The sequence below is a fragment of the Phyllobates terribilis genome, unplaced genomic scaffold (assembly GCF_046119375.1).
Source record: "Phyllobates terribilis strain yellow unplaced genomic scaffold, ASM4611937v1 Scaffold_62__1_contigs__length_8034531, whole genome shotgun sequence".
NCBI lineage: Eukaryota > Metazoa > Chordata > Amphibia > Anura > Dendrobatidae > Phyllobates > Phyllobates terribilis.
In genome coordinates, this window is record NW_027362822.1 from 1,620,733 (window position 1) to 1,632,800 (window position 12,068).

The window sequence follows — 12,068 nt, forward strand, 5'->3', positions numbered from 1 at the left end:
TATAGAACATAGAGGTCAGTAGACCAAGCAAACTAACAGAGCAAGACACAGAGCACAGGCTAGCTAGAAAGTAGATATACAATGAAGTCCAGCAAAGCCAGAAGGGCGGAGCAGGATTAAATAGGCCAACAAGGTCATGTGACCAGCAAAGGAAAAAAAAACCTAAGAGCAAGGTTCTAACATTTACATGGTCTCATCCAATTACATGTACAACTTTCTCCAGATCTAAAGAAACCACAGATTCTTCTATCTAGCCAAGTCCCCTTGGGTGCAAGACCAACCCTTTCTGAAAGTTATTGTGGGAGTAGATTCCACAGCACCCTCAGGTCCGGGTCGATCACAAGTATATCCCAGTGTTTTCTGAGGATATGAAAGATACAGTCACTCTGATTGTCATAAGTTTTTCTTACTTGTGTAGTCCAATCTTCTTCTTGGTCTCTTGGATTGGTATGGAGGAGTGTCTGTCTCTCCCATTTTTCTGCAAACGATGATGCGGAATCGAAAATGTACCATGAGTACCCTTTATCCCTTAATCTGGTGTTCAGGTCTATTGCCTGTATATTAGATTCTGTGACATTCGAGCAGTACCTTCTCAACCATAAAAATTGGCCCTTGGGTTTTCCTCTTTGTATGGGGATGGGGGTGGTGGTTATCCCACTTCAATAGTTTATTAGTGCTTGAAGGTTTATGGTAGATGAGTGTCCCTAGGGTCCCATTTCAATCTTTCTTGATCAGTGCATACAGGAACGGCAACTGGTAATAATTGGTGTTGGTCTGCTCCTTTAAACAAAATGTACTTTTCAGGTTATATCCTCAGTACCCTCTCTTATCTTCCCTTCTTTTGAGGACCATAGAGTCAGACTCTACCGGCCCTTCTCCTTTAGAGTGGCGGTTGTCTATCGCGCTCCGGGCCACTCCCGTCAGTTTGTGGATCATTTTACCACTTGGCTTCCAAACGTTCTATCTTATGACATCCCCATCCTCATCATGGGAGACTTTAACATCCCAATTGGCGATCCATTCTCCCCATCGGCAGCTCATCTTTTATCACTAGCTTCCTCCTTCGGTCTTTCACAGCTTACTAATTCTCCTACACATGAAAATGGAAATACTCTTGACTTGATCTTCGCCCGGCTCTGTTTAACCACTTCGCACCAGAGCCTGTTTTCGCCTTCGTGACCAGGCCAATTTTTTCAATTCTGACCACTGTCACTTTATGAGGTAATAGCTCTGGAACGCTTCAACGGATCCCCCTGATTCTGAGACTGTTTTTTCGTGACATATTGTACTTCATGATAGTGGTAAAATTTCTTCGATATCACTTGCGTTTATTTGTGAAAAAATCAGAAATTTGGCAAAAATTTTGAAATTTACAAACTTTGAAATTTCATGCCCTTAAATCTGAGAGATATGTCACACAAAATAGTTAATAAATAACATTTCCCACATGTCTACTTTACATCAGCACAATTTTGGAACCAACAATTTTCTTTGTTAGGAAGTTCTAAGGGTTAAAAGTTGACCAGCGATTTCTCATTTTTCCAACAAAATAATTTTTTTAGGGACCACATCTTATTTGAAGTCACTTTGAGGGGCCTTTATGACAGAAAATACCCAAAAGTGACACCATTCTAAAAACCGCACCCCTCAAGGTGCTCAAAACCACATTCAAGAAGTTTATTAACCCTTCAGGTGCGTCATGGGAATTTTTGGAATGTGGAAGAAAACAATGAACATTTTACTTTTTTTCACAAAAATGTTACTTTAGACCCATTTTTTTTATTTTCACAAGGGTAACAGGAAAAAATGGACAACACAATTTGTAGTGCAATTCCTCCTGAGCACGCTGATACCCCATATGTGAGGGAAAACCACTGTTTGGGCGCACTGCAGGGTTCGGAAGGGAAGGAGCGCCATTAGACTTTTTGAATATAAAATTTGTTTGAATAATTAGCGAATGCCATGTTGCGTCTGGAGTGCTCCTGATGTGCCTAAACAGTGGAAACCCCCCACAAGTGACACCATTTTGGAAACTAAACCCCTTAGGGAACTTATCTAGATGTGTGGTGAGCACCTTGCATCCCCAGGTGCTTTACAGAAGTTTATAATATTGAGCCGTAAAAATAAAATTTTCACATTTTTCTCACAAAAAATGTTTTTCATCCCCTAATTTTGCATTATCATAAGGGTAACAGGATAAATTGCACCATGAAATTTGTTGTGCAATTTCTCCTGAGTACGCCGATACCCCATATGTGGGGGAAAACCACTGCTTTGGTGTACGGCAGGGTTCGGAAGAGAAAGGAGCGCTATGTTGGCTGGGATAGGTTGCAGACACCATGTCACATTTGAAGAGTCGCTGACATGCCGAAAAAGCAGAAACCCCCACAAGTGACCTCATTTTGTAAACTACACCTCTCAAGGAATTCATCTAGGGAAGTAGTGAGTATTTTTAAATTTTTAAATTTATACCATTGGGCAGTGAAGAAAAAATAATTATATTTTTACCACAAAAAATGTTTTACCCTCAGATTTTACATTTTCACAAAGGGCAATGGGTAAAAATGGTGCCGAAATGTGTCACACAATTTCTTCTAAATGTGGCTGTACCGTACCGCTTAGCCATAAGGCGAAATCTGGGAGGGACGGAGCGCTATTTGACAATTGGAGAACAAATTATTGTAGAAAGTTTACGGACTCCATATACACAGCCCCTAAGTGCTAAAAGAGCAGAATCCCCCCTCAAGTGATCCCATTTTTTAAATTATACCCCATTGAGAATTTACCTACAGGTGTAGTGACGATTTTGACTCCATGGGTCTTTTCCAGAAACAAGCAGCAGTGGATGTTGCGGAGTGAAAATTTCAAACTGACGTTGAAGTGACCAGTACACTGTAGTGACCAGTACGCTGTAGTGACCAGTACATTGTGCCCAAGCTCGTGCTTCTGGAGACATGCATTTGTAAATTAAGCAAGCTCTCATCGCTACAGGAATGCCAAACATATGGACCCTAAATGTAGTTTAGGCACCTTGTGGCGCTCAGAAGGGAGGCAGGTATTTGGATTTGGGAGCACAAAATTTTCTGAATTTCTTTTGGGGGGCAAGGCCATTTCGCTTTTCCAGAGCCTTTCTGCTACCAGAAACTTGGAAGTCCCTTATATTTTTAACAGATAACGGACCTGAGTGGGGACTAGCTTTTTTTGAGGACTGAGTTGAAGCTTTTATAGGGAACAGTTTACATAACATTTATTCCGGTGCTCTAGGCTGAGCACTTACATCAGGGTTTCCATCTAAATTTCCAAGTGACGTAATTCAGATGAAACCCCTGCGGGATCCATTCACTGTAATGAGGCAGCAGAGTTACTCTGGACTCCATCTGGCCTCTGTTTAGCGGTGTCACTTTTTTCAGAAGTGCACAAAACTGTGGCCAACCGCACTCTTATACACGCCTAAAACAACTGACACCGTGGGATCACAGGCCAGACGGCATCCACGGTGCCTATATCTGCCTCATTACAGGGAATCTTCCGTCATGGGTTCCGTCTGAATCACTTATTTCAGAGATTTACATGGAAACTCTGATGTAAGTGCTCAGCGCAGAGCGCAGGATAAATTTGAGCAGAGCCTTACTGCGATCTTTGGGAGACATAATAAACAAATCAGTAGCAGGTGAAGAATTGGTTTTATTTATTTTTTACGCCGTTCCTCGTGTGATATAAGTGATGAGATTACTTTATTCTTCGGGTCGGTGCGAATACAGCGATAACAGAATTATATCAGGTTTTTATGATTGACAGCTGTCACACACTAAAAGACGCTTTTTTTTGCAAAATCTAGTTTTTGCATCGCCATATTTTGAGAGCTATAATTTTTCCATATTTCGGCCGACAGAGTCATGTGAGGGCTTGTTTTTTTCGGGATGAGTTGACATTTTTATTGGTACCATTTTTGGGTATGTGACATTTTTTGATCGCTTTCTATTCCGTTTATTGCGAGGTAAAATGAACAAAAGCCAACAATTCAGGAATTGTTTTTTGAGTTTTTTTTTAATGCCGTTCTGCGTGCGGTAAAAGTGATAAGGCAGCGTTATTCTTCGGGTCAGTACACTTGGCGTATATTTTTTTTTTATGTTTTGGCACTTTTACACAATATAACAATTTTATAGAAAAAATATTTTTTTTACATCGCTTTATTCTGAGAGCTTTTTTCTTTTTCAGCTGATGGAGCTGTATGGCAGCTTTTTTTTTGCAGAACAAGATGACGTTTTCCAGCGGTACCATTTTTATTTCCATTTTGCTTTTTGATTGCATTTTATTCCACTTTTTGTTTGGCGATATGATGAAAAAGCGTTTTTTGCTCAGGTTTTTTTTTTTTTTTTTTTTTTTACCGTGTGCACAGATCGAGTTAGTGTGACAGTTTTATAGATCGGGTTGTTTCGGACGCGGCGATACCAAAAATATATGTACTTTTTTTGTTTTTGCATAAATATACGGATTTATTGGTTTACAATATTATTTATTTATTTTTATTTATTTTGTGATTTTTTTTAACAGATTGAAAACATTTTTTAGACTTCTTTTACATTTTTACTTAGTCCCTGTATGGGACATTAATTTTGATTTTTGTAATCACTGTTCTCATGCAATGCAATAGACATGTTGTAACGGGTCTGGGAGGTGGAACCTCTGAGCTATTATACAAAGGGGCAGTCTTTGTAAGAAGGCAGGTGGCTCCCAGGGAAGGCGGGAAGGTAGACACGGCAGGTGACAAGAACAGTCTCAGGGTAGAAGGGCAGGACGGACACGGCAAATGACGGGAACAGTCTCTTGACAGGCGGGTGGTCACGGCAAGTGACAGCAGAGCCTCCAGGTAGGCTAGCAGGCAGGTAACAGGTGAGCGCTCCCAGGTGAGCGGGTAAGAGTCTCTGGACAGGCAGGTGGTCACAGCAAGTGACAGCTAAGCCTCCAGGTAGGCTAGCAGGCGGGTAGCAGGTGAGCGGGTAAGAGTCTCACGGCTGGCTGGCAGGTGGTCACGGCAAGTGACAGCAGAGCCTCCAGGTAGGCTAGCAGGCAGGTAATAGGTGAGCACTCCCAGGTGAGCGGGTAAGAGTCTCTGGACAGGCAGATGGTCACAGCAAGTGACGGCTAAGCCTGCAGGTAGGCTAGCAGGCGGGTAGAAGGTGAGCGCTCCCAGGTGAGCGGGTAAGAGTCTCACGGCTGTCTGGCAAGTGGTCACGGCAAGTGACGGCAGAGCCTCCAGGTAGGCTAGCAGGCAGGTAGCAGGTGAGCACTCCCAGGTGAGCGGGCAAGAGTCTCTGGACAGGCAGGTGGTAACAGCAAGTGACGGCTAAGCCTCCAGGTAGGCTAGCAGGCGGGTAGCAGGTGAGCGCTCCCAGGTGAGCGGGTAAGAGTCTCACGGCTGGCTGGCAGGTGGCCACGGCAAGTGACGGCAGAGCCTCCAGGTAGGCTAGCAGGCAGGTAGCAGGTGGGCGCTCCCAGGTGAGCGGGCAAGAGTCTCTGAGCAGGCAGGCAGGTATCAGGTAGGTACTTCCTGGTCCGCGGGCGGACTGATCCATAGACAGAATGGCAGGTGCTGGTAGGCAGACTGTCGGACCGCAGGAATGCAAGCAGATAGACAGGTATCAGGCAGGTATCAAGCAGGAATCTGGCAGGTAACTGGCAGGTATCTGGTAACGGGACCTGAGGGCTGAAGCAGAGTTGAAAGGCTTTGCAACAACATTGCTCGGGCACCTCCATTTTGGAGGAGGTGCCTTATATATGGCGAGGTCCTCTGGCCATTGGCCGGGGACTCCTTAGGACGGCGCGCGCGGCCCCTATAAGAGACAGGGAGCGCGCGTGCACCCTAAGCACAGTGGCCGGGAAGCAGCGCGCGCTGCCAGCAGAGCGGGAGGAAGACGCCGGGCACCGAGCAGAGAGGTGAGGGGAACGGCGTCCCTGCCTAGCAGGAGGCAGGGACGCCGACGCTACACATGTATTGCATTGCATGAGAGCTCTGCTGACAGTTTTACACTGTCAGTGTCTCCTGCTAGACTTCAGCTGCAGGCTGAGTCTAGCAGGACACCGTACATGGCAGACCCGGAGGCGGTCATGTGACCTCCGGCTGCTATGACAATGGCAGGTCCTCTCAGACATCAGGGGGCCGTCGGAGAGGTAAGTGGACAACCCCCTCTCCTCTCACTATCTTCTAAATGCCGCGATCGCTATAGATTGCGGCATCTAGAAGATAGCAATGGGTTAACATCATTGGGACCTGATCCAATCAGATCCCGATGATGTCCCCTGTCAGAGCTGTCGCTCTGCACCGCAAAAGCAGCGCTTGCAGGACCCTGGGGGTGCTGAGCGCTGCGGGACCACCGACCGATTATAAACGTCGGTGCTGCACAGAGCCCAGGCAGCGCCGACGTTTATATACAGTGGGCGGTCGGGAAGCGGTTAATACATGACTTTACTAACGCTCCTCTTCCGCTCTCTGATCACAACCTTCTTTCATTCTCTGTCAAGAACTGTCACCCTGCTCAAGACACCCCTACTTTCCACACCTATAGAAATATACAATCCATTAACATCCAGAAATTCATGAAAACATTGCAGTCATCATTGGCCCCAATCTCCTCCCTCTCATGTCCCAACTCTGCACTGAAGCATTATAACGAAATATTGCTATTCGCCCTGGATGAAGCCGCACCTCCTACACAGAGAACAACTCGGCACAGACGGCGACAACCCTGGCACACGCTGTAAACACGTTTCCTCCAGCGGTGCTCCAGGTGCGCTGAACGGCTGTGGAGAAAATCTAATCTGGCCGAAGATTTCCTCCATTATAAATTTATGCTTAAAATCTATAACTCCGCCCTTCACCTCTCCAAACAAACCTACTTTAACAACCTCATCATCTCATGGCCCAATAAGCCAAAACACCTGTTTGACACTTTTCACTCTCTCCTTAATCAAACAGCACAAGGCCCGACCACCGGACCTCAGCGCTGACGATCTGGCCAATTATTTCAAAGAAAAAATTGACCATATCAGACAGGAAATTTTGTCCCAATCCCCAAATGTTATGCATGCTCCCCCCTCCCACACTGCATCTTGCTCATTTTCTGACTTCGAACCAGTCATGGAAGAAGTGACAAGGCTCCTTTCTTCCTCTAGCTCTACCACCTGCACCAGTGACCCTATTCCCTCACATCTCCTTCAGTCCCTTTCTCCAGCTGTCACCACTCACCTAACTAAAATATTCAACCTCTACCTCTCATCTGGCATTTTTCCCTCATTTTTTAAACACGCCAACATACATCCATTACTTAAAAAACCATCCCTCCACCAGAACTGAACGGCCAACTACAGACCTGTTTCCAATCTTCCTTTTATCTCTAAACTCCTGGAACGCCTGGTCCACTCCTGTCTAATACGCTATCTCTCAGATAACTCCCTTCTTGACCCTTTACATTCTACTGAAACTGCACTCACTAAAGTCTCTAATGATCTACTAACAGCAAAATCTAATGGTCACTACTCCCTGCTGATTCTCCTGGATCTCTCTGCAGCGGTCGACACTGTGGATCTACCTCTCTGACCGCTCCTTCACTGTATCTTTTGCCGGCTCCTCTTCCTCTCACCTTCCCCTTATTGTCGGGGTTCTTCAAGGATCAGTCCTAGGCCCCCTTCTTTTTTCCTTATATACCGCTTCTATTGGACAAGCAATCAGCAGATTCGGCTTTCAGTACCATCTCTATGCTGATGACACCCAATTATACACCTCTTCTCCAAACAACACCCCTGCATTATTAAAAAATACCAGTGATTGTCTTTCCACCGTCTCGAACACTATGTCCTCCCTCTATCTAAAACTGAATCAGTCAAAAACTGAACTACTCGTATTTCCTCCCTCCACTAACCTACCTGTGCCCAATATTGCCACTTCAGTTTGTGGCTCCACCATTACTCCCCAGCAACCAGCAACAAGCCCACTTGTTGGTCTTGGGGTCATACTCGATTCAGATCTTTCCTTCACTCCTCACATCAAATCACTCGCTCGCTCGCTCGTGTCATCTACACCTCAAAAACATCTCTAGAATCAGAAATTTTCTTACCTTTGACTAGGCAAAAATTCTTACTGTAGCTCTTATTCATTCTCGTCTAGACTATTGCAACTCTTTACTAATCGGTATCCCTCTTTCTAAACTTTCCCCTCTCCAATCCATCCTGATCGCAGCAGCCAGGATCATATTCCTCACCAACCGATACACCAATGCCTCTTCCCTGTGCCAGTCATTGCACTGGTTACCCATCCAATACAGAGTTCAATATAAACTTATCACTCTCACCCACAAAGCGCTCCACGATTCAGCACCGCCCTACATCTCCTCCCTCATCTCAGTCTACCACCCTTCCCGTGCCCTCCGTTCTGCCAATGACTTAAAACGAAAATCCTCCATAATCCGAACCTCCTGCTCCCGTCTCCAAGATTTCTCGCGTGCTGCACCAATTCTTTGGAATGCAGTACCCAGGACAATTCGATTAATTCCCAATACCCACAGCTTTAAGCGTGCCATAAAAACCCATTTCTTTAGACTGGCCTATCACCTCAACACACTCATATGACTGTCCCAGTTTGGCCCATATTAAAATTTTCTTCAAAATCATGCTCATACCATCCATGCACTGATTAGCCTCTGTCTGTACTGTACACATACTGGATGGCGACCAGTTCATGTAGTGTTATGTACTTACTCTATTTAGTATATTAAGGCTTTATTATACAATATATGTACATTTTACCTTTGTGTCTCCCCTATTTCCTTATAAACTGTAAGCTTGCGACCCTCACTCCTTTTAACATCTGAGTTAAGCTTATTCTGTAAAGTCTGTATTGTCTGTACAAGTCCCCCCTAAAATTGTAAAGTGCTGTGGCGCTATAAAAATAAAAATTATTATTATAATTAAATTCAGATGTAAATCTAAAGCCCACTCTATTGATGTTGAATTCCCCGACAAATTAAAAAGATTGTTCACTCGTCTCCGACCATATGATAAAAATGTAGTCAATATATTTGTACCATACCCCAGTATATGAATGCCACCACTTATAATCAACTCTGAATATTATGGATTCCTCCCACCAGTCCAGGGATAAGTTAGCATATGAGGGGGCACAGGGGCTCCCCATCGCAGTACCCCTGAGCTGGAGGAAGTACTGCCTGTCAATAAGAAAGAAGTTATGAGAAAGAGTGAATTTTAGAAGATCCTCCATGAAGTCATTATGTCTGCTACACTCTACTGATCTCGATTTAAAGAAATGTCTTACCCCTCTGATACCATCCTCAGGCCGTATATTACTGTACAAAGCCTCGATATCTAGTAAGGCCGGCTGCTCCCCTACATGCATGTATACATGCTCGAGGGTCTACATGGAGGGGAGCAGGCAAAGGGAAAACCAACTCCAGAGGGATTATTCCAACTGCAGGACCTCAGGCTGTACTGTGGGGGCATCATACATACTGCATAAGGGGCATAATGGGGGCATTACACTGTGTGGGGGCATCATACATCCTGCATAAGGGGCATTACACTGTGGGGGCATCATACATACTGCATAAGGGGCATAATGGGGGCATTACACTGTGTGGGGGCATCATACATACTGCATAAGGGGCATAATGGGGGCATTACACTGTGTGGGGGCATCATACATCCTGCATAAGGGGCATTACACTGTGGGGGCATCATACATACTGCATAAGGGGCATAATGGGGGCATTACACTGTGTGGGGGCATCATACATCCTGAATAAGGGGCATAATAGGGGCATTACACTGTGTGGGGGCATCATACATACTGCATAAGGGGCATAATGGGGGCACTACACTGTGTGGGGGCATCATACATAATGTATAAGGGACATAATGGGGGCATTACACTGTGTGGGGGGCATCATACATCCTGCATAAGGGGCATAATGGGGGCATTACACTGTGTGGAGGCATCATACATACTGCATAAGAGGCATAATGGGGGCACTACACTGTGTGGTGCATCATACATACTGCATAAGGGGCATAATGGGGGCATTACACTGTGTGGGGGCATCATATATCCTGCATAAGGGGCATAATGAGGGCATTACACTGTGTGGGGGCATCATACATCCCGCATAAGGGGCATAATGGGGGCATTACACTGTGTGGGGGCATCATACATACTGCATAAGGGGCATAATGCGGGCATTACACTGTGTGGGGGCGTCATACATAATGTATAAGGGGCATGATGGGGGCATTACACTGTGTGGGGGCATCATACATACTGCAAAAGGGCCATTATACTGTGTGGGGGGCATCATACATACTGCATAAGGGGCAAAATGGAGGCATTACACTATGTGGGGGCATCATACATCCTGCATAAGGGGCATAATGAGGGCATTACACTGTGTGGGGGCATCATACATCCTGCATTGGGGGCATTATACTGTGTGGGGGCATCATACATCCTGCATAAGGGGCATAATGGGGGCATTACACTGTGTGGGGGCATCATACATCCTGCATAAGGGTCATAATGGGGGCATTACACTGTGTGGGGTCATCATACATACCGCATAAGGGGTATAATGGGGGCATTACACTGTGTGGGGGCATCATACATCCTGCATAACGGGCATAATGGGGGCATTACAGTGTGTGAGGGCATCATACATCCTGCATAAGGAGCATAATGGGGTCATTACACTGTGTGGGGGCATCATACATCCTGCATAAGGGGCATAATGGGGGCATTACACTGTGTGGGGGCATCATGCATCCTGCATAACGGGCATAATGGGGGCTATACTCTGTGTGGGGGCATCATACATCCTGCATAAGGGGCATAATGGGGGCTTTACAGTGTGTGGGGGCATCATACATCCTGCATAAGGGGCATAATGGGGGCTATACTCTGTGTGGGGGCATCATACATCCTGTATAAGGGGCATAATGGGGGCTATACTCTGTGTGGGGGGCATCATACATCCCGCATAAGGGGCATAATGGGGGCATTACACTGTGTGGGGGCATCATACATACTGCATAAGGGGCATTACACTGTGGGGGCATCATACATACTGCATAAGGGGCATAATGGGGGCATTACACTGTGTGGGAGCATCATACATCCTGCATAAGGGGCATTACACTGTGGGGGCATCATACATACTGCATAAGGGGCATAATGGGGGCATTACACTGTGTGGGGGCATCATACATCCTGCATAAGGGGCATAATAGGGGCATTACACTGTGTGGGGCATCATACATACTGCATAAGGGGCATAATGGGGGCACTACACTGTGTGGGGGCATCATACATACTGCATAAGGGGCATAATGGGGGCACTACACTGTGTGGGGGCATCATACATAATGTATAAGGGGCATAATGGGGGCATTACACTGTGTGGGGGGCATCATACATCCTGCATAAGGGGCATAATGGGGTCATTACACTGTGTGGTGCATCATACATACTGCATAAGGGGCATAATGGGGGCATTACACTGTGTGGGGGCATCATACATCCTGCATAAGGGGCATAATCGGGGCATTACACTGTGTGGGGGCATCATACATACCGCATAAGGGGCATAATGGGGGCATTACACTGTGTGGGGGCATCATACATACTGCATAAGAGGCATAATGGGGGCACTACACTGTGTGGTGCATCATACATACTGCATAAGGGGCATAATGGGGGCATTACACTGTGTGGGGGCATCATACATCCTGCATAAGGAGCATAATGGGGGCATTACACTGTGTGGGGGCATCATACATCCTGCATAAGGGGCATAATGGGGGCATCATACATACTGCATAAGGGGCATAATGAGGGCATTACACTGTGTGGGGGCATCATACATCCTGCATAAGCCGCATAATAGGGGCATTACACTGTGTGGGGCATCATACATACTGCATAAGGGGCATAATGGGGGCACTACACTGTGTGGGGGCATCATACATACTGCATAAGGGGCATAATGGGGGCATTACACTGTGTGGGG